Below are 24024 nucleotides of genomic sequence, written 5' to 3'. Positions count from 1 at the left end.
AATGTCATTTCTTTTAACTTTCTTCAGAATTATTTTTGTTCTTTTTCTAACTTCTTTCTATAAGTATTTAGCTCATTCATTTTTCACCCTTTATTCTTTCCTAATATGACCATTTCAAGGCTAAAATATTTTCTTTTTTTTTTTTTAAATAATTATTTTTTATTGAAGGGTAGTTGACGCACAGTATTACATTACATTAGTTTCAAGTGTACAACACAGTGGTAGAACATTTATATACATAATTCTAGGTTCCAGCTATCACCCTACCAAGCTGTTACAATATCTTGACTATATTCCTTATGCTATACATTACATCCCGGTTACTTATGTATTTTACCATTGGAAGTCTGTCCTTTTTTTTTTTTTTTTTGTGAGGGCATCTCTCATATTTATTGATCAAATGGTTGTTAACGACAATAAAATTCTGTATAGGGGAGTCAATGCTCAATGCACAATCATTAATCCACCCCAAGCCTAATTTTCATCAGTCTCCAATCTTCTGAGGCATAACAAACAAGTTCTTACATGTAGAACAAATTCTTACATAATGAATACGTTACATGGTGAACAGTACAAGGGCAGTCATCACAGAAACTTTCGGTTTTGCTCATGCATTATGAACTATAAACAGTCAGTTCAAATATGAATACTCATTTGGATTTTATACTTGATTTATATGTGGATACCACATTTCTCTCTCTCTTTTTTTTTGAGGGCATCTCTCATATTTATTGATCAAATGGTTGTTAACAACAATAAAATTCTGTATAGGGGTGTCAATACTCAATGCAGAATCATTAATCCACCCCAAGCCTAATTTTCATCAGTCTCCAATCTTCTGATGCATAACGAACAAGTTCTTACATGGAGTACAAATTCTTACATAGTGAATAAGTTACGTGGTGAACATTACAAGGGCAGTCATCACAGAAGCTTTCGGTTTTGCTCACGCATTATGAACTATAAACAGTCAGTTCAAATATGAATATTCATTTGATTTTTAAACTTGATTTATATGTGGATACCACATTTCTCTCTTTATTATTATTATTTTTAATAAAATGCTGAAGTGGTAGGTATTTACAAGATAAAGGTAGAAAACATAGTTTAGTGTTGTAAGAGAGCAAATGTAGATGATCAGGTGTGTGCCTGTAGACTATGTGTTAATCCAAGCTAGACCAGGGCAATAAAACATCCACGTATGCAGAAGATTTCTCTCAGAACAGGGGGGGTGAGGTTCTAAGCCTCACCTCTGTTGATCCCCAATTTCTCACCTGATGGCCCCCCTGCGACTGTGCCTGTCTTAGGTTGTTCCTCCCTTGAGGAATCTTACCCGTCTCTGGCTAACCAGTCATCTTCCGGGGCCATACAGGGAAATGTTAAGTTGGTAAGTGAGAGGGAAGCCTTATTGTTTGAAAAGGTTAGCTTTTTACTTCTTTGCATATTTATGCCCTGTGGCTTCTATGCCCAGCATTTGTCTTGAGGTATCTTTACCACTTGGAGGAGTTATGATACTCGGTAAATTTGATATGAGGCACGAATTCTATTTAAGGGTTGTAATTAGGAAGGAAGAAGAAAAGCTATAGAAGTAGCAGGCGGAAGAAAACATGGGAAGATTGATTATTTCTTTGACATATCTTCTTGTAGAGTAACTTCAGCATATATAGGTTTTAAGCTACTACTTAAATTGCGCACACACATTAACATAATAGGAGTATAGTTACATAACCAAAGCATATCTGTAATTACCAGCCATCTCCAGTGAAACCAAGAAAGCCAGTTAGGCACCTTAGGCATTTGTGAAAACTTATCTATGATATGGTGGATATTGTCCAACTGAACTTGAACAGTCTGAGAGAAATCAGACAAATTAAAACAACCCATTCCTGGGGACTGTTCACATGCCATATGTTCTTTTAACAGTAAATAGTCTGTAGTTGTAAGACTTTGGAGCACTACAATTTACACTTCTCCAAATTCTTGGTTGAGTTCCAACAGTATAGATCCAGTCAAATTTGTTGTTTTACTGTATGCACAGGCCAGCTTAGATATCTCCTTCCTCATTCCCATGGCAAGTCCAGGAACTGGTGGGATGAGTGCATCTATAGCTGTAGCAGTGCGTGGATCTTTGTTGGGGTTTTTTGATGATCATCTTCTGGCATGAGTCTTCCAGAGAGTGCAGATGTTGGAAGTTCTTTTTCATATCGTATCTTAGTTCATTTTTGGGGTAGCCCAATTAGGCTTTGATCCTTTGTATAAACACAAACAGACCCTTTGCCTACACTTTTATATGCCCTTTATACCCTTGTGTAGAACTCGTTGGAGGTTACCACACAGGAACAGCCCTTTTTTTTTTTTTTTTTCTTTGTTTTTGGTATCACTAATCTACACTTACATGACGAATATTATGTTAACTAGGCTCTCCCCTATACCAGGTCTCCCCTATAAACCCTTTTACAGTCACTGTCCATCAGCATAGCAAAATGTTGTAGAATCACTACTTGCCTTCTCTGTGTTGTACAGCCCTCCCTTTTCTCCTACCCCCCCATGCATGTTAATCTTAATACCCCCCTACTTCTCCCCCCCTTATCCCTCCCTACCCACCCATCCTCCCCAGTCCCTTTCCCTTTGGTACCTGTTAGTCCATTCTTGAGTTCTGTGATTCTGCTGCTGTTTTGTTCCTTCAGTTTTTCCTTTGTTCTTATATTCCACAGATAAGTGAAATCATTTGGTATTTCTCTTTCTCCGCTTGGCTTGTTTCACTGAGCATAATACCCTCCAGCTCCATCCATGTTGCTGCAAATGATTGGATTTGCCCTTTTCTTATGGCTGAGTAGTATTCCATTGTGTATATGTACCACATCTTCTTTATCCATTCATCTATTGATGGACATTTAGGTTGCTTCCAATTCTTGGCTATTGTAAATAGTGCTGCAATAAACATAGGGGTGCATCTGTCTTTCTCAAACTTGATTGCTGTGTTCTTAGGGTAAATTCCTAGGAGTGGAATTCCTGGGTCAAATGGTAAGTCTGTTTTGAGCATTTTGATGTACCTCCATACTGCTTTCCACAATGGTTGAACTAACTTACATTCCCACCAGCAGTGTAGGAGGGTTCCCCTTTCTCCACAGCCTCGCCAACATTTGTTGTTGTTTGTCTTTTGGATGGCAGCCATCCTTACTGGTGTGAGGTGATACCTCATTGTACTTTTAATTTGCATTTCTCTGATAATTAGCGATGTGGAGCATCTTTTCATGTGTCTGTTGGCCATCTGTATTTCTTTTTTGGAGAACTGTCTGTTCAGTTCCTCTGCCCATTTTTTAATTGGGTTATTTGTTTTTTGTTTGTTGAGGCGTGTGAGCTCCTTATATATTCTGGACGTCAAGCCTTTATCGGATGTGTCGTTTTCAAATATATTCTCCCATACTGTAGGGATCCTTCTTGTTCTATTGATGGTGTCTTTTGCTGTACAGAAGCTTTTCAGCTTAATATAGTCCCACTTACTCATTTTTGCTGTTGTTTTCCTTGCCCGGGGAGATATGTTCAAGAAGAGGTCACTCATGTTTATGTCTAAGAGGTTTTCGCCTATGTTTTCTTCCAAGAGTTTAATGGTTTCGTGACTTACATTGAGGTCTTTGATGATTTTGAGTTTACTTTTGTATATGGGGTTAGACAATGGTCCAGTTTCATTCTCCTACATGTAGCTGTCCAGTTTTGCCAGCACCACCTGTTGAAGAGACTGTCATTTCGCCATTGTATGTCCATGGCTCCTTTATCAAATATTAATTGACCATATATGTCTGGGTTAATGTCAGGATTCTCTAGTCTGTTCCATTGGTCTGTGGCTCTGCTCTTGTGCCAGTACCAAATTGTCTCGATTACTATGGCTTTATAGTAGAGCTTGAAGTTGGGGAGTGAGATCCCCCCTACTTTATTCTTCTTTCTCAGGATTGCTTTGGCTATTCGGGGTCTTTGGTGTTTCCATATGAATTTTTGAATTATTTGTTCCAGTTCATTGAAGAATGTTGCTGGTAGTTTTATAGGGATTGCATCAAATCTGTATATTGCTTTGGGCAGGATGGCCATTTTGACGATATTAATTCTTCCTAGCCACGAGCATGGGATGAGTTTCCATCTGTTAGTGTCCCCTTTAATTTCTCTTAAGAGTGACTTGTAGTTTTCAGAGTATAAGTCTTTCACTTCTTTGGTTAGGTTTATTCCTAGGTATTTTATTTTTTTTGATGCAATTGTGAATGGAGTTGTTTTCCTGATTTCTCTTTCTGTTGGTTCATTGTTAGTATATAGGAAAGCCACAGATTTCTGTGTGTTGATTTTGTATCCTGCAACTTTGCTGTATTCCGATATCAGTTCTAGTAGTTTTGGGGTGGAGTCTTTAGGGTTTTTTATGTACAGTATCATGTCATCTGCAAATAGTGACAGTTTAACTTCTTCTTTACCAATCTGGATTCCTTGTATTTCTTTATTTTGTCTGATTGCCGTGGCTAGGGCCTCCAGTACTATGTTAAATAACAGTGGAGAGAGTGGGCATCCCTGTCTAGTTCCCGATCTCAGAGGAAATGCTTTCAGCTTCTCGCTGTTCAATATAATGTTGGCTGTGGGTTTATCATAGATGGCCTTTATTATGTTGAGGTACTTGCCCTCTATTCCCATTTTGCTGAGAGTTTTTAACATGAATGGATGTTGAACTTTGTCAAATGCTTTTTCAGCATCTATGGAGATGATCATGTGGTTTTTGTCTTTCTTTTTGTTGATGTGGTGGATGATGTTGATGGACTTTCGAATGTTGTACCATCCTTGCATCCCTGGGATGAATCCCACTTGGTCATGGTGTGTGATCCTTTTGATGTATTTTTGAATTCGGTTTGCTAATATTTTGTTGAGTATTTTTGCATCTACGTTCATCAGGGATATTGGTCTGTAGTTTTCTTTTTTGGTGGGGTCTTTGCCTGGTTTTGGTATTAGGGTGATGTTAGCTTCATAGAATGAGTTTGGGAGTATCCCCTCCTCCTCTATTTGTTGGAAAACTTTAAGGAGAATGGGTATTATGTCTTCCCTGTATGAAATCAATCTGGCCCGGGGGTTTTGTTCTTTGGTAGTTTTTTGATTACCGCTTCAATTTCGTTGCTGGTAATTGGTCTGTTTAGATTTTCTGTTTCTTCCTGGGTCAATCTTGGAAGGTTATATTTTTCTAGGAAGTTGTCCATTTCTCCTAGGTTTCCCAGCTTGTTAGCATATAGGTTTTCATAGTATTCTCCAATAATTCTTTGCATTTCTGTGGGGTCCGTCGTGATTTTTCCTTTCTCGTTTCTGATACTGTTGATTTGTGTTGACTCTCTTTTCTTCTTAATAAGTCTGGCTAGAGGCTTATCTATTTTGTTTATTTTCTCGAAGAACCAGCTCTTGGTTTCATTGATTTTTGCTATTGTTTTATTCTTCTCAATTTTATTTATTTCTTCTCTGATCTTTATTATGTCCCTCCTTCTGCTGACCTTAGGCCTCATCTGTTCTTCTTTTTCCAATTTCGATAATTGTGACATTAGACCATTCATTTGGGATTGCTCTTCCTTTTTTAAATATGCTTGGATTGCTATATACTTTCCTCTTAAGACTGCTTTTGCTGTGTCCCACAGAAGTTGGGGCTTAGTGTTGTTGTTGTCATTTGTTTCCATATATTGCTGGATCTCCATTTTGATTTGGTCATTGATCCATTGATTATTTAGGAGCGTGTTGTTAAGCCTCCATGTGTTTGTGAGCCTCTTTGCTTTCTTTGTACAGTTTATTTCTAGTTTTATGCCTTTGTGGTCTGAAAAGTTGGTTGATAGGATTTCAATCTTTTGGAATTTTCTGAGGCTCTTTTTGTGGTCTAGTATGTGGTCTATTCTGGAGAATGTTCCATGTGCACTTGAGAAGAATGTATATCCCGCTGCTTTTGGATGTAGAGTTCTATAGATGTCTATTAGGTCCATCTGCTCTACTGTGTTGTTCAGTGCTTCCGTGTCCTTACTTATTTTCTGCCCAGTGGATCTATCCTTTGGGGTGAGTGGTGTGTTGAAGTCTCCTAGAATGAATGCATTGCAGTCTATATCCCCCTTTAGTTCTGTTAGTATTTGTTTCACATATGCTGGTGCTCCTGTGTTGGGTGCATATATATTTAGAATGGTTATATCCTCTTGTTTGACTGAGCCCTTTATCATTATGTTGTGTCCTTCTTTATCTCTTGTTACTTTCTTTGTTTTGAAGTCTATTTTGTCTGATATTAGTACTGCAACCCCTGCTTTCTTCTCACTGTTGTTTGCCTGAAATATGTTTTTCCATCCCTTGACTTTTAGTCTGTGCATGTCTTTGGGTTTGAGGTGAGTTTCTTGTAAGCAGCATATACATGGGTCTTGCTTTTTCATCCATTCTGTTACTCTGTGTCTTTTGATTGGTGCATTCAACCCATTAACATTTAGGGTGACTATTGAAAGATATGTACTTATTGCCATTGCAGGCTTTAAATTCGTGGTTACCAAAGGTTCAAGGTTAGCCTCTTTAGTATCTTACTGCCTAACTTAGCTCGCTTATTGAGCTGTTATATACACTATCTGGAGATTCTTTTCTTCTCTCCCTTCTTGTTCCTCCTCCTCGATTCTTCATATGTTGGGTGTTTTGTGCTGTGCTCTTTCTAGGAGTGCTCCCATCTAGAGCAGTCCCTGTAAGATGTTCTGTAGAGGTGGTTTGTGGAAAGCAAATTCCCTCAGCTTTTGTTTGTCTGGGAATTGTTTAATCCCACCATCATATTTGAATGATAGTCGTGCTGGATACAGTATCCTTGGTTCAAGGCCCTTCTGTTTCACTGTATTAAATATATCATGCCATTCTCTTCTGGCCTGTAGGGTTTCTGTTGAGAAATCTGACGTTAGCCTGATGGGTTTCCCTTTATAGGTGACCTTTTTCTCTCTAGCTGCCTTTAACACTCTTTCCTTGTCCTTGATCTTTGCCATTTTAATTATTATGTGTCTTGGTGTTGCCCTTCTTGGATCCTTTCTGTTGGGGGTTCTGTGTATTTCCGTGGTCTGTTCGATTACTTCCTCCCCCAGTGTGGGGAAGTTTTCAGCAATTATTTCTTCTAAGATACTTTCCATCTCTTTTCCTCTCTCTTCTTCTTCTGGGACCCCTATAATACGGATATTTTTCCTTTTGGATTGATCACACAGTTCTCTTAATATTGTTTCATTCCTGGAGATCCTTTTGTCTCTCTCTATGTCAGCTTCTATGCGTTCCTGTTCTCTGATTTCAATTCCATCAATGGCCTCTTGCATTTTATCCATTCTGCTTATAAACCCTTCCAGAGTTTGTTTCATTTCTGCGATCTCCTTTCTGGCATCTGTGATCTCCTTCCGGACTTCATCCCATTTCTCTTGCGTATTTCTCTGCATCTCTGTCAGCATATTTATGATTCTTATTTTGAATTCTTTTTCAGGGAGACTGGTTAGGTCTGTCTCCTTCTCTGGTGTTGTCTCTGTGATCTTTGTCTGCCTGTAGCTTTGCCTTTTCATGGTGATAGGAATAGTCTGCAGAACTGGGACGAGTGACGGCTGGAAGGACTTCCTTTCTTGTTGGTTTGTGGCCCTCCTCTCCTGGGAGAACAGCGGCCTCTAGTGGCTTGTGCTGCGCAGCTGCGCGCAGAGAGGATTTCTGCTTCCTGCCCGGTTGCTATGGAGTTAATCTCCGCTGTTACTGTGGGCGTGGCCTGGCTCGGGCAGCTGCTCCAAAATGGTGGAGTCGCGTTGGAGCAGGAGCTGCTGGGAGGCTATTTATCTCCGTAAGGGGCCTCCCTGCTCCCTGCAGCCCAGGGGTTAGGGTGCCCAGAGATCCCGGATTCCCTACCTCTGGATTAAGTGACCCGCCCTGCCCCTTTAAGACTTCCAAAAAGCACCCGCCAAAACAAAACAACGACCACCAAAAAAAAAAAAAAGAAAAAAAAAATTTTTTTAATTAAAAAAAAAAAAAAATTTTTAATTAAAAAAAAAGGTGGTCGTTCGTTTTTCTTTATTCTCCGGTGCCAGCCTCAGGCCTCTGCTCACCAGTCTTTCTGCCCTGTTTCCCTAGTATTGGGGTCCCTATCCCTTTAAGACTTCCAAAAAGCGCTCGCCAAAACAAAACAGCAAAAAAGCAAAAAAAAAAAAATGGTCACACGCTTTTCTTATGTCCTCTGTCACCCAGCCTCCAGTGCCTGCTCACTGTTCTTGCTGCCCTGTTTTCCCAGTATCGAGCGCCCTGCACTCTGGCCCGGATGGCTGGGGCTGGGTGCTCGGCAGTCCTGGGCTCTGTCTCCCTCCCGCTCTGCCTGCTCTTCTCCCGCCGGGAGCTGGGGGGAGGGGCGCTCGGCTCCCGCGGGGCCGGGGCTTGTATCTTACCCCCTTCGCGAGGCGCTGGGTTCTCTCAGGTGCGGATGTGGTCTGGATATTGTCCTGTGTCCTCTGGTCTTTATTCTAGGAAGGGTTGTCTTTGTTATATTTTCATAGATATATGTTGTTTTGGGAGGAGATTTCCGCTGCTCTACTCACGCCGCCATCTTCCGCCCCTCCCCTAAAATATTTTCATTTAGCACCACAGTAACTTGATCCCACAAGTTTTGTAGTGTAGTATTTTTATTATATTTTAGATCAAGGTAGTTTCAAATTTCCACTCTGAAATTGTCTTTAACCTTTGGGTTATTTAGAAATGTGTTTGTTCATTCCCAAATACCTAGGGATTTCCTGGTTTACATTTTATAACTGAGTTGAAGCTTAATTGCACTTTGAACAGAGAATATAGTCTATGTAAATCCCTTGGAATCTGTTGACATTTGCTTTATGGATAACTTTTGGTCAATTTTTATAAATGTTCCATGCATGCTTTAAAAGGCTGAGTATTCTGCAGTTGTTGTGGACAATGTTCTCTAAATGTCCATTAAGTCAAATTTGTTAACCATGTTGTTCAAGTATTTTATATCCTTTTTCTATTAATTACTCAGAGGTATATTAAAATTTCACACTGTAATTATTGATTTGTAGTGATATCAGTTTTTCATTTATAAGATTTTAAGGGTATGCTAATAAGTAGATACCAATTAAATTAGCAAATTGATATTTTTACTTCTGTGAACGGAACCTATTACCATTTTGAAATGATCCCATTTATTTCTAGTATTGTTTTTGACCTTAAGCTATTTAAGTCCTCAATGGCTACTCTGTTTTTATTTTCATTAGTACTGATGTTATCTTTTTCCACTTTTTACTTTCGGACTTTACCTAACTTTCTTTTTCAGGTGCATCTCTTGTAAATAAGATATATTTGAACTTCATTTTAAAATTCAGTCTGACAGTCTTTGGCCTTTAACCAGAACAGTTAGTAAATTTGCATTTTATCATTGAGGTTTAGATTGGCTACATCGATTGGTTCATAATAAATAGCTCCCTTGAACCCATGCCTTTTACAATATGATTTTGCAGCTAGGGCCCCTTAAATCTTGCCCTGTGACTTACTTTAAAATATAGAATGTGGAAATGATGGTGTATCAGTTATTAGCCTAGGCCTTCAGAGGCCTTGCATATTTCTACTCTCTCTTCAGACCCTGCCTCTGCCATGAAAAGAAGCCCAGGCAGATTTCTGGAGTATAAGAGGCCATGTGGAGCTGAGACGAGTTGTCCTAACTGAGGCCTTCCTAGACCAGCTTAAAACTGGTCACCACCGAGCTAGTGAGAAGGCCCAGCAGAACTGCCAACCCGATCTCCAGGTGACTGCAGGCACAGGATGGTCCCAGCTGGGGCAGAAGAAACACCCAGCTGACCTGTGGACTTGGAGGAAATGCTTCTTGTTTTAAACCGCTGAGTTTTGGTACAAATGTAAATGCTGATATTGTAGAATTCAGGTTAAATCTGACATTTTCTTTTCTTTTGATTTGACCCACATGTTCTGTTTCTTTTTCTCTTCTTCTTCTCCCCATTCCCTCTCCCCAAAGTTTACTAGCTTGTAAGTTACAGTCTTTTATTACTTGCTTACCACAGAAATTACACACACTCTTAACTTACTAACATTTAAACTTAATTACTGTACATCCATCTTAGATAATACAAGGATCTAGGACACTGTATCTCTACCTGCTGCTTCTCATACATATACTACTGTTGTAGCATATTTTAATTCTATATTTTTAAACCCCACATTATCACTGCTGCTTTAAACAATATTCATTTAGCTTTATCCCACAAATTTAGTATTTTCATTGCTCTTTAGCTCTTCTTGTATCTCAGACCTTCTATCTGGGATCACTTTCCTTTTGCCTTAATTATAGGCTTTATAATACTGATGGGAAATCTCTTAGGTTTTGTTTTTATTATTTTGTTTTAAAAATGTCTTCAGTTCACTTTCATTCTTAAAAGATACTTTCCCTGTACATAGACTCTTAGGTTGGCAGTTAATTTTCTTCAGCACATTGATTGTATCATTTGTGGTCCGGTTGTCTGGCTTCACTGCTGCCATTGTTGTGAAGTCAATTGTTGATGGGCACTCCTTTGAAGATAAACTTTCTTTTCCTGGTTGTTTAAAATTTTTCATCTTATACTTGCTGCTCTGTAGTTTCATTGTGATGTAACATGACAAGATGTATATTTCCTTTAATTAAAAGCATCTGGAATTGGTCGAGCTTTTTTAAATGCGCAGTGTGTTTCATCAGTTCTGAAAAATTCTTTTTCATCATCTCTTTAAATATTACCTATACCCTATGTTCTCTACTGGGTCTTTTTGAAACTCCAAACATAATGTATGTTAAACTTCTTCACTCCATCTCAAAATTTCTTCACTGCTTTTCCACTTGCTGCATCTTGCAGAACTTCCAAGTTTACTGATTATCTTTTCTACTGTATCTAGTTAGCTTTAACACTCTTAAGTTTTAATTTTCTTACATTTTTCATTTATGGAATTTCTTTCAGTTTCCTCTCAGATCTGCTGGATCACTTTTTAAAATTTCCCTTCTCCCCAGATATTTTCAAACTTGTCCTTTTATGTCATGAAATGGACTAGTCATTTTACAACCATTGAGAGATAATTCCAAAATCTAAAGTATATTCATGGGTATGTTTCGGTGGTTTTTTTTTTTTTTTGCTAGTTCTTATTATATGATGTCTTATTTCCTTGTCTGCTTCGTTATTTTCATTTCTATTTTCACTGTGTGCTAGTCTTTGCCCTTCAAAATTACCCACTGGGATTCTTTGAGATAGGATGGAAATAACTTCCTCCAGGAAAGAAGTGTATTTACTTTTCCCAGGTATCTAGAGATAGGAACATTTAAACTTTACATTTTAAACCATCCATGCATTATTTTTTTTTTTTAAATAATTATTTTTTATTGAAGGGTAGTTGACACACAGTATTACATTACATGAGTTTCAAGTGTACAACACAGTGGTAGAACATTTATATACATAATTCTAGGTTCCAGCTATCACCCTACCAGGCTGTTACAATATCTTGACTATATTCCTTATGCTATACATTACATCCCGGTTACTAATTTATTTTACCATTGGAAGTCTGTCCTTTTTTTTTTTTTTTTTTTTTGTGAGGGCATCTCTCATATTTATTGATCAAATGGTTGTTAACGACAATAAAATTCTGTATAGGGGAGTCAATGCTCAATGCACAATCATTAATCCACCCCAAGCCTAATTTTTCTCAGTCTCCAATCTTCTGAGGCATAACAAACAAGTTTTTACATGTAGAACAAATTCTTACATAATGAATAAGTTACATAGTGAACAGTACAAGGGCAGTCATCACAGAAACTTTCGGTTTTGCTCATGCATTATGAACTCTAAACAGTCAGTTCAAATATGAATACTCATTTGGTTTTTATACTTGATTTATATGTGGATACCACATTTCTCTCTTTATTATTATTATTTTTAATAAAATGCTGAAGTGGTAGGTAGATACAAGATAAAGGTAGAAAACATAGTTTAGTGTTGTAAGAGAGCACATGTAGATGATCAGGTGTGTGCCTGTAGACTATGTGTTAATCCAAGCTAGACCAGGGCAATAAAACATCCACGTATGCAGAAGATTTCTCTCAGAACGGGGGGGTGAGGTTCTAAGCCTCACCTCTGTTGATCCCCAATTTCTCACCTGATGGCCCCCCTGCGACTGTGCCTGTCTTAGGTTGTTCCTCCCTTGAGGAATCTTACCCGTCTCTGGCTAACCAGTCATCTTCCGGGGCCATACAGGGAAATGTGAAGTTGGTAAGTGAGAGAGAAGCCTTATTGTTTGAAAAAGTTAGCTTTTTACTTCTTTGCATATTTATGCCCTGTGGCTTCTATGCCCAGCATTTGTCTTGAGGTATCTTTACCACTTGGAAGAATTATGATACTCGGTAAATTTGATATGAGGCACGAATTCTATTTAAGGGTTGTAATTAGGAAGGAAGAAGAAAAGCTATAGAAGTAGCAGGCGGAAGAAAACATGGGAAGATTGATTATTTCTTTGACATATCTTCTTGTAGAGTAACTTCAGCATGTACAGGTTTTAAGCTACTACTTAGATTGCACACACACATTAACATAATAGGAGTATAGTTACATAACCAAAGCATATCTGTAATTACCAGCCATCTGCAGTGAAACCAAGAAAACCAGTTAGGCACCTTAGGAATTTGTGAAAACTTATCTATGATATGGTGGATATTGTCCAACTGAACTTGAACAGTCTGAGAGAAATCAGACAAATTAAAACAACCCATTCCTGGGGACTGTTCACATGCCATATGTTCTTTTAACAGTAAATAGTTTGTAGTTGTAAGACTTTGGAGCGCTACAATTTGCACTTCTCCAAATTCTTGGTTGAGTTCCAACAGTATAGATCCAGTCCAATTTTGTTGTTTTACTGTATGCACAGGCCAGCTTAGATATCTCCTTCCTCATTCCCATGGCAAGTCCAGGAACTGGTGGGATGAGTGCATCTACAGCTGTAGCAGTGCGTGGATCTTTGTTGGGGTTTTTTGATGATCATCCTCTGGCATGAGTCTTCCAGAGAGTGCAGATGTTGGAAGTTCTTTTTCATATCGTATCTTAGTTCATTTTCGGGGTAGCCCAATTAGGCTTTGATCCCCTGTATAAACACAAACAGACCCTTTGCCTACACTTTTATATGCCCTTTATACCCTTGTGTAGAACTCGTTGGAGGATACCACACAGAAACTGCCCTTTTTTTTTTTTTTCTATCACTAATCTACACTTACATGACGAATATTATGTTTACTAGGCTCTCCCCTATACCAGGTCTCCCCTATAAACCCCTTTACAGTCACTGTCCATCAGCATAGCAAAGTGTTGTAGAATCACTACTTGCCTTCTCTGTGTTCTACAGCCCTCCCTTTTCTCCTACCCCCCCATGCATGTTAATCTTAATACCCCCCTACTTCTCCCCCCCTTATCCCTCCCTACCCACCCATCCTCCCCAGTCCCTTTCCCTTTGGTACCTGTTAGTCCATTCTTGAGTTCTGTGATTCTGCTGCTGTTTTGTTCCTTCAGTTTTTCCTTTGTTCTTATATTCCACAGATGAGTGAAATCATTTGGTATTTCTCTTTCTCTGCTTGGCTTGTTTCACTGAGCAAAATACCCTCCAGCTCCATCCATGTTGCTGCAAATGATTGGATTTGCCCTTTTCTTATGGCTGAGTAGTATTCCATTGTGTATATGTACCACATCTTCTTTATCCATTCATCTATTGATGGACATTTAGGTTGCTTCCAATTCTTGGCTATTGTAAATAGTGCTGCGATAAACATAGGGGTGCATCTGTCTTTCTCAAACTTGATTGCTGCGTTCTTAGGGTAAATTCCTAGGAGTGGAATTCCTGGGTCAAATGGTAAGTCTGTTTTGAGCATTTTGATGTACCTCCATACTGCTTTCCACAATGGTTGAACTAACTTACATTCCCACCAGCAGTGTAGGAGGGTTCCCCTTTCTCCACAGCCTCGCCAACATTTGTTGTTGTTTGTCTTTTGGATGGCAGCCATCCTTACTGGTGTGAGGTGATACCTCATTGTAGTTTTAATTTGCATCTCTCTGATAATTAGCGATGTGGAGCATCTTTTCATGTGTCTGTTGGCCATCTGTATTTCTTTTTTGGAGAACTGTCTCTTCAGTTCCTCTGCCCATTTTTTAATTGGGTTATTTGTTTTTTGTTTGTTGAGGCGTGAGAGCTCCTTATATATTCTGGACGTCAAGCCTTTATCGGATGTGTCATTTTCAAATATATTCTCCCATACTGTAGGGATCCTTCTTGTTCTATTGATGGTGTCTTTTGCTGTACAGAAGCTTTTCAGCTTAATATAGTCCCACTTACTCATTTTTGCTGTTGTTTTCCTTGCCCGGGGAGATATGTTCAAGAAGAGGTCACTCATGTTTATGTCTAAGAGGTTTGTGCCTATGTTTTCTTCCAAGAGTTTAATGGTTTCATGGCTTACATTCAGGTCTTTGATCCATTTTGAGTTTACTTTTGTATATGGGGTTAGACAATGGTCCAGTTTCATTCTCCTACATGTAGCTGTCCAGTTTTGCCAGCACCACCTGTTGAAGAGACTGTCATTTTGCCATTGTATGTCCATGGCTCCTTTATCAAATATTAATTGACCATATATGTCTGGGTTAATGTCTGGATTCTCTAGTCTGTTCCATTGGTCTGTGGCTCTGCTCTTGTGCCAGTACCAAATTGTCTTGATTACTATGGCTTTATAGTAGAGCTTGAAGTTGGGGAGTGAGATCCCCCCTACTTTATTCTTCTTTCTCAGGATTGCTTTGGCTATTCGGGGTCTTTGGTGTTTCCATATGAATTTTTGAATTATTTGTTCCAGTTCATTGAAGAATGTTGCTGGTAGTTTCATAGGAATTGCATCAAATCTGTATATTGCTTTGGGCAGGATGGCCATTTTGACAATATTAATTCTTCCTAGCCACGAGCATGGGATGAGTTTCCATCTGTTAGTGTCCCCTTTAATTTCTCTTAAGAGTGACTTGTAGTTTTCAGAGTATAAGTCTTTCACTTCTTTGGTTAGGTTTATTCCTAGGTATTTTATTTTTTTTGATGCAATTGTGAATGGAGTTGTTTTCCTGATTTCTCTTTCTGTTGGTTCATTGTTAGTATATAGGAAAGCCACAGATTTCTGTGTGTTGATTTTGTATCCTGCAACTTTGCTGTAATCCGATATCAGTTCTAGTAGTTTTGGGGTGGAGTCTTTAGGGTTTTTTATGTACAGTATCATGTCATCTGCAAATAGTGACAGTTTAACTTCTTCTTTACCAATCTGGATTCCTTGTATTTCTTTATTTTGTCTGTTTGCCGTAGCTAGGACCTCCAGTACTATGTTTAATAACAGTGGAGAGAGTGGGCATCCCTGTCTAGTTCCCGATCTCAGCGGAAATGCTTTTAGCTTCTCGCTGTTCAATATAATGTTGGCTGTGGGTTTATCATAGATGGCCTTTATTATGTTGAGGTACTTGCCCTCTATTCCCATTTTGCTGAGAGTTTTTAACATGAATGGATGTTGAACTTTGTCAAATGCTTTTTCAGCATCTATGGAGATGATCATGTGGTTTTTGTCTTTCTTTTTGTTGATGTGGTGGATGATGTTGATGGACTTTCGAATGTTGTACCATCCTTGCATCCCTGGGATGAATCCCACTTGGTCATGGTGTATGATCCTTTTGATGTATTTTTGAATTCGGTTTGCTAATATTTTGTTGAGTATTTTTGCATCTACGTTCATCAGGGATATTGGTCTGTAGTTTTCTTTTTTGGTGGGGTCTTTGCCTGGTTTTGGTATTAGGGTGATGTTAGCTTCATAGAATGAGTTTGGGAGTATCCCCTCCTCCTCTATTTTTTGGAAAACTTTAAGGAGAATGGGTATTATGTCTTCCCTGTATGTCTGATAAAATTCCGAGGTAAATCCATCTGGCCCGGGGGTTTTGTTCTTTGGTAGTTTTTTGATTACCTCTTCAATTTCGTTGCTGGTAATTGGTCTGTTTAGATTTTCTGTTTCTTCCTGGGTCAATCTTGGAAGGTTATATTTTTCTAGGAAGTTGTCCATTTCTCCTAGGTTTCCCAGCTTGTTAGCATATAGGTTTTCATAGTATTCTCCAATAATTCTTTGCATTTCCGTGGGGTCCGTCGTGATTTTTCCTTTCTCGTTTCTGATACTGTTGATTTGTGTTGACTCTCTTTTCTTCTTAATAAGTCTGGCTAGAGGCTTATCTATTTTGTTTATTTTCTCGAAGAACCAGCTCTTGGTTTCATTGATTTTTGCTATTGTTTTATTCTTCTCAATTTTATTTATTTCTTCTCTGATCTTTATTATGTCCCTCCTTCTGCTGACCTTAGGCCTCATCTGTTCTTCTTTTTCCAATTTCGATAATTGTGACATTAGACCATTCATTTGGGATTGCTCTTCCTTTTTTAAATATGCTTGGATTGCTATATACTTTCCTCTTAAGACTGCTTTTGCTGTGTCCCACAGAAGTTGGGGCTTAGTGTTGTTGTTGTCATTTGTTTCCATATATTGCTGGATCTCCATTTTGATTTGGTCATTGATCCATTGATTATTTAGGAGCGTGTTGTTAAGCCTCCATGTGTTTGTGAGCCTCTTTGCTTTCTTTGTACAGTTTATTTCTAGTTTTATGCCTTTGTGGTCTGAAAAGTTGGTTGGTAGGATTTCAATTTTTTGGAATTTTCTGAGGCTCTTTTTGTGGCCTAGTATGTGGTCTATTCTGGAGAATGTTCCATGTGCACTTGAGAAGAATGTATATCCCGCTGCTTTTGGATGTAGAGTTCTATAGATGTCTATTAGGTCCATCTGCTCTACTGTGTTGTTCAGTGCTTCCGTGTCCTTACTTATTTTCTGCCCAGTGGATCTATCCTTTGGGGTGAGTGGTGTGTTGAAGTCTCCTAGAATGAATGCATTGCAGTCTATATCCCCCTTTAGTTCTGTTAGTATTTGTTTCACATATGCTGGTCTTCCTGTGTTGGGTGCATATATATTTAGAATGGTTATATCCTCTTGTTTGACTGAGCCCTTTATCATTATGTAGTGTCCTTCTTTATCTCTTGTTACTTTCTTTGTTTTGAAGTCTATTTTGTCTGATATTAGTACTGCAACCCCTGCTTTCTTCTCACTGTTGTTTGCTTGAAATATGTTTTTCCATCCCTTGACTTTTAGTCTGTACATGTCTTTGGGTTTGAGGTGAGTTTCTTGTAAGCAGCATATAGATGGGTCTTGCTTTTTTATCCATTCTGTTACTCTGTGTCTTTTGATTGGTGCATTCAACCCATTAACATTTAGGGTGACTATTGAAAGATATGTACTTATTGCCATTGCAGGCTTTAAATTCGTGGTTACCAAAGGTTCAAGGTTAGCCTCTTTAGTATCTTACTGCCTAACTTAGCTCGCTTATTGAGCTGTTATATACACTGTCTGGAGATTCTTTTCTTCTCTCCCTTCTTGTTCCTCCTCCTCGATTCTTCATATGTTGGGTGTTTTGTGCTGTGCTCCTTCTAGGAGTGCTCCCATCTAGAGCAGTCCCTGTAAGATGTTCTGTAGAGGTGGTTTGTGGAAAGCAAATTCCCTCAGCTTTTGTTTGTCTGGGAATTGTTTAATCCCACCGTCATATTTGAATGATAGTCGTGCTGGATACAGTATCCTTGGTTCAAGGCCCTTCTGTTTCATTGTATTAAATATATCATGCCATTCTCTTCTGGCCTGTAGGGTTTCTGTTGAGAAATCTGACGTTAGCCTGATGGGTTTCCCTTTATAGGTGACCTTTTTCTCTCTAGCTGCCTTTAACACTCTTTCCTTGTCCTTGATCTTTGCCATTTTAATTATTATGTGTCTTGGTGTTGCCCTTCTTGGATCCTTTCTGTTGGGGGTTCTGTGTATTTCCGTGGTCTGTTTGATTACTTCCTCCCCCAGTGTGGGGAAGTTTTCAGCAATTATTTCTTCTAAGATACTTTCCATCTCTTTTCCTCTCTCTTCTTCTTCTGGGACCCCTATAATACGGATATTGTTCCTTTTAGATTGGTCACACAGTTCTCTTAATATTGTTTCATTCCTGGAGATCCTTTTGTCTCTCTCTATGTCAGCTTCTATGCGTTCCTGTTCTCTGATTTCAATTCCACCAATGGCCTCTTACATTCTATCCATTCTGCTTATAAACCCTTCCAGAGTTTGTTTCATTTCTGCGATCTCCTTTCTGGCATCTGTGATCTCTTTCCGGACTTCATCCCATTTTTCTTGCGTATTTCTCTGCATCTCTGTCAGCATGTTTATGATTCTTATTTTGAATTCTTTGTCAGGAAGACTGGTTAGGTCTGTCTCCTTCTCTGGTGTTGTCTCTGTGATCTTTGTCTGCCTGTAGCTTTGCCTTTTCATGGTGATAGGAATAGTCTGCAGAGCTGGGACGAGTGACGGCTGGAAGGACTTCCTTTCTTGTTGGTTTGTGGCCCTCCTCTCCTGGGAGAACAGCGACCTCTAGTGGCTTGTGCTGCGCAGCTGCGCGCAGACATGGCTTCTGCTTCCTGTCCGGCTGCTATGGAGTTAATCTCCGCTGTTGCTGTGGGCGTGGCCTGGCTCGGGCAGCTGCTCCAAAATGGTGGAGTCGCGTTGGAGCAGGAGCTGCTGGGAGGCTATTTATCTCCGTAAGGGGCCTCCCTGCTCCCTGCAGCCCAGGGGTTAGGGTGCCCAGAGATCCCGGATTCCCTACCTCTGGATTAAGTGGCCCGCCCTGCCCCTTTAAGACTTCCAAAAAGTACCCGCCAAAACAAAACAACGGCCACAAAAAAAAACAAGAAAAAAAAATTTTTTTAATTAAAAAAAAAAAAAATTTTTTTAATTAAAAAAAAAAAAAGGTGGTCGTTCGTTTTTCTTTATTCTCCGGTGCCAGCCTCAGGCCTCTGCTCACCGGTCTTTCTGCCCTGTTTCCCTAGTATTGGGGTCCCTGTCCCTTTAAGACTTCCAAAAAGCACTCGCCAAAACAAAGCAGCAAAAAAGCAAAAAAAAAAAAAATGGTCGCGCGCTTTTCTTATGTCCTCTGTCGCCCAGCCTCCAGTGCCTGCTCACTGTTCTTGCTGCCCTGTTCCGCCAGTATTCAGGGCCCCCTGGGCACGCACTGTGTCTGCGCTCTGGCCCGGATGGCGGGGGCTGGGTGTTCGGCAGCCCTGGGCTCCGTCTCCCTCCCGCTCTACCTGCTCTTCTCCCGCCAGGAGCTGGGGGGAGGGGCGCTCGGCTCCCGCGGGGCCGGGGCTTGTATCTTACCCCCTTCGCGAGGCGCTGGGTTCTCTCAGGTGCGGATGTGGCCTGGATATTGTCCTGTGTCCTCTGATCTTTATTCTAGGAAGGGTTGTCTTTGTTATATTTTCATAGATATATGTTGTTTTGGGAGGAGATTTCCGCTGCTCTACTCACGCCGCCATCTTCCGCCCTGTCTGATCCATGCATTATTAATTCAGGCTGCAAATCTATATGAGGACTAATTTTTGGTCACAACTTCTTAGAGACTACTTTTCTGCTCATATCAAGGCAAATTTCCTTGAAAAGTCCTGAGAGTGGGAAGAAAGGGAGGTTTATTCCTGATACACCCTTACCCTGATGGTGTAGCCACTGGGATTCTACCTTTATCTAGGGAAGTTCTCAATTTATAGTAACCTAGGCTTTGATTTCTACCCTTCCTTTTTGTGGCTAGAAAAACCAAAATTTAAGTTTTCCTAAATGCCTCTAGGTCAAACACAGTCTGTGTGTGCACCTTACTTCTCAATGTTCCCTTCCCGTAGATTATATCTTGTCAACTCTTCAATACAATTATGGAGCTTGTATACTTTTAATTTTATACAGGTAATTTTAGTTGTTTTTAATGTAAGGAATTGTCAAAGTGACCTAAATCACATTTTAAGAAAATAACTCCAATATATTCTCAATGAAAAGTTTCAAAATGTACAAAAACAGAGTAAAACTTGAAAACCACTCAACTACGCCATTACCACTCCTCTGATGTGTCCATCCTTTTGGCTCCCTTTCTATGCCTCTATTCTTATATGTATACACATTTATTTTGTTTCTTTTTATAATAACATTGGGTCATAATACAAATACTATTTTAAGCCTTAATTTAGTTACCTGTCTGTAGATCATTTTATGGCAGAATTGGAGATCTACTTTGTTTTATTTATTTATTTTTTTTTGAGAGGGGAAGGCGTGAACATACTCCTCCACTACCACAAGTCGTGCAGTTGAGTTCCCCAAATTTGGGAAAATTGCAGGGGTCAGCACACCCCGAGTGCAATGGATGAACATCACTCAGAAAACCACCTTCACGATCATGGAATGTCCCCTGCCAGGTAAGTATTAGAGACCTACTTTAATCCTTTTTTTACTTTTTCTTCTTTTTGTGCAGCTATATAATGACTGTAATGTAGATAGTCTCCTACACATACTAAATCCATAGTTTAGAAGTACCATGATTTATTTAGCTTCCCCTATTATTAGGCATCTAGTTACTTTCTGAAGTTGGGCTCCTTAGAACAATAAAGCAATATAATTTTTTGTGTCCATATATATGCACTTCAATTGCCTATATTCCTAGAACTAGAACTTCTGGGTTCAAAAGTATGACAGGTATTGCCAAACTATCACCCCCCCAAAAAGTTTGCATCAAGTTAAACTTCGACCAACAGTGTAAAGTGTATATTTCACTGTATGCTGACAAACCCTTGATATTCTTCATTTCTAAATTTTAAATAAATCTCATTGGCAAAAATTACTTCTCATTATTTTAATTCAATTTTTATTTCTCTGATTACAAGTGAGTTCTTTTTTCTTTTATTTTGGTATCATTAATGTACAATTACATGAGCAACATTATGGTTACTAGACTCCCCCCCTTTATCAAATCCCCCCGACATACCCCATTACTTCACTGTCCATCAGCGTAGTAAGATGCTGTAGAAACCCTACTTGTCTTCTCTGGGTTGTACAGCCCTCCCTGTGCCACCCAGTACATTATACATGCTAATCGCTGTGCTCCCTTTCTTTCTTTTTCCCCCCGCTTATCTCTCCCTTCCCCCCCATCCTCCCCAGTCTCTTTCCCTTTGGTAACTGTTAGTCCATTCTTGGGTTCTGTGATTCTGTTACTGTTCTGTTCCTTCAGTTTATTCTTTGTTCTTATAATCCACATATGAGTGAAATCATTTGGTACTTGTCTTTCTCCACAGGGCTTATTTCACCGAGCATAATACCCTCTAGCTCCATCCATGTTGCTGCAACTGGTAGGATTTGTTTTCTTCTTATGGCTGAATAATATTCCATTGTGTATATGTACCACATCTTCTTTATCCATTCATCTACTGATGGACACTTAGGTTGCTTCCATTTCTTGGCTATTGTAAATAGTGCTGCAATAAACATAGGGGGGCATATGTCTTTTTCAAAGTGGGTTCCTGCATTCTTAGGGTAAATTCCTTGGAGTGAAATTCCTGGGTCAAATGGTATTCCTATTTTGAGTTTTTTGAGGAACCTCCATATTGCTTTCCACAATGGCTGAATTAGTTTACAATCCCACCAGCAGGGTAGGAGGGTTCCCCTTTCTCCGTATCCTCACCAGCATTTGTTGTTCTTAGTCTTTTTGATGCTGGCCATCCTTACTGGAGTGAGGTGATATCTCATTGTGGTTTTAATTTGCATTTCTCTGATGACAAGCAATGTGGAGCATCTTTTCATGTGCCTGTTGGCCATCTGAATTTCTTCTTTGGAGAAGTGTCTGTTCAGATCCTCCACCAATTTTTTAATTGGATTATTTGCTTTTTGTTTGTTGAAGTGCATGAGCTCTAAATATATTTTGGATGTCAACCCTTTATCAGATCTGTCATTTATGAATATATTCTCCCATACTGCAGGATGTCTTTTTGTTCTATAATGGTGTCCTACACTGTACAGAAACTTTTCAGCTTGATATAGTCCCACTTGCTCATATTTACTTTTGTTAAACTTGCCCGGGGAGATATGTTCATGAAGAAGTTGCTCATGATTATGTCCAAGAGATTTTTGCCTACGTTTTTTTCTAAGAGTTTTATGGTTTCATGACTTACATTCAGGTATTTGATTCATTTTGAATTTACTTTTGTGTATGGGGTTAGACAGTGATCCAGTTTCATTCTCTTACATGTAAGCTGTTCAGTTTTGTCAACACTAGCTGCTGAAGAGGCTGTCATTTCCCCATTGTATGTCCATGGTTCCTTTATCATATATTAATTGACCATATATGTTTGGGTTAATATCTGGACTCTCTATTCTGTTCCCCTGGTCTATGGGTCTGTTCTTGTGTCAGTACCGAACAGTCTTGATTACTGTGGCTTTGTAGTAGAGCTTGAAGTTGGGAAGCGAGATCCCAACTTCCTCTGACCTGCTTTATTCTTCCTTCTCAGGACTGCTTTGACTATTTGGGGTCTTTTGTGGTTCCATATGAATTTTAGAACTATTTGTTCCAGTTCACTGAAGAATGCTGTTGGTATTTTGATAGGGATTGCATTGAATCTGTAGATTGCTTTAGGCAGGATGTCCATTTTGACAATATTAATTCTTTCTACCCAAGAGCATGGGATGAATTTTCATTTGTTAGTGTCCTCTTTAATTTCTCTTAAGAGTGTCTTGTAGTTTTCAGGGTATAGGTCTTTCACTTCCTTGGTTAGGTTTATTACTAGGTATTTTACTCTTCTTGATGCAATTGTGAATGGGATTGTTTTCCTGATTTCTCTTTCTGCTAGTTCATCGTTCATGTATAGAAAAGCAACAGATTTCTGTATATTAATTTTGTATCCTGCAACTTTGCTGAATTCAGATATTAGTTCTAGTAGTTTTGGAGTGGATTCTTTAAGGTTTTTATGTACAATATCATGTCATCTGCAAACAGTGACAGTTTGACTTCTTACTTCCCAATCTGGATGCCTTTTATTTCTTTGTGTTGTCTGATTGATGTGGCTAGGACCTCCAGCACTGTTGAATAATAGTGAGGATAGTGAGCATCCCTATCTTGTTCCTGATCTTAGAGGAAAAGCTTTCAGCTTCTTGCTGTTACGTATGATGTTGGGTGTGGGTTTGTCATATATGGCCTTTATTATGTTGAGGTACTTGCCTTCTATGCTCATTTTGTTGAGAGTTTTTATCATGAATGGATGTTGAATTTTGTCAAATGCTTTTTCAGCATCTATGGAGATGATCATGTGGTTTTTGTCCTTTTTGTTGATGTGGTGGATGATGTTGATGGATTTTTAATGCTGTATAATCCTTGCATCCCTGAGATGAATCCCATTTGATCATAGGGTATGATTCTCTTGATGTATTTTTGAATTCAGTTTGCTAAGACTTTGTTGAGTATTTTTACATCTATATTCATTAGGGATATTGGTCTGTAATTTTCTTTTTTGGTGGGGTCTTTGCCTGGTTTTGGTATTAGAGTGACACCGGCTTCAAAGAATGAGTTTGGAAGTATTCCCTCCTCTTCTATTTTTTTGGAAAAGCTTAAGGAGAATGAGTATTATGTCTTCTCTAAATGTCTGATAAAATTAAACAGTGAATCCATCTGGCCTGGGTGTTTTGTTCTTCGGTAGTTTTTTGATTACCAATTCAATTTCGTTGCTGGTAATTGGTCTTTTAAGATTTTCCATTTCTTCCTTGGTCAGACTTGGAAGGTTGTATTTTTCTAGAAAGTTGTCCATTTCTTCTAGGTTATCCAGTTTGTGAGCATATAGATTTTCACAGTATTCTCTAATAATTCTCTGTATTTCTGTGGTGTCCATAGTGATTTTTCCCTTTCTCATTTCTCATTCTGTTTATGTGTGTAGATTCTCTTTTTCTCTTAATAAGTCTGGCTAGGTGTTTATCTATTTTGTTTATTTTCTCAAAGAACCAGCTCTGGGTTTCATTGATTTTTTCTATTGTTTCATTAT

At 39.0% G+C, this 24024-nt stretch overlaps 1 protein-coding gene and 1 non-coding gene across 14 annotated transcripts in view; both read right to left on the bottom strand.

The window, feature by feature from the left end:
- LRRC49 (leucine rich repeat containing 49) overlaps window positions 1-24024 on the bottom strand; it is a 232163-nt gene that overhangs the window by 17634 nt on the left and 190505 nt on the right. The window lies entirely within an intron of this gene.
- On the bottom strand, window positions 20268-20429 carry LOC118923761 (U1 spliceosomal RNA). The gene has a single exon (XR_005029326.1). It is a non-coding gene; the product is annotated as a U1 spliceosomal RNA (small nuclear RNA).

Source organism: Manis pentadactyla, chromosome 11 (assembly GCF_030020395.1).
Source record: "Manis pentadactyla isolate mManPen7 chromosome 11, mManPen7.hap1, whole genome shotgun sequence".
Classification (NCBI taxonomy): domain Eukaryota; kingdom Metazoa; phylum Chordata; class Mammalia; order Pholidota; family Manidae; genus Manis; species Manis pentadactyla.
Note: the sequence above shows the minus strand (reverse complement) of the source record. Positions and strands in the feature narration are given on the sequence as shown.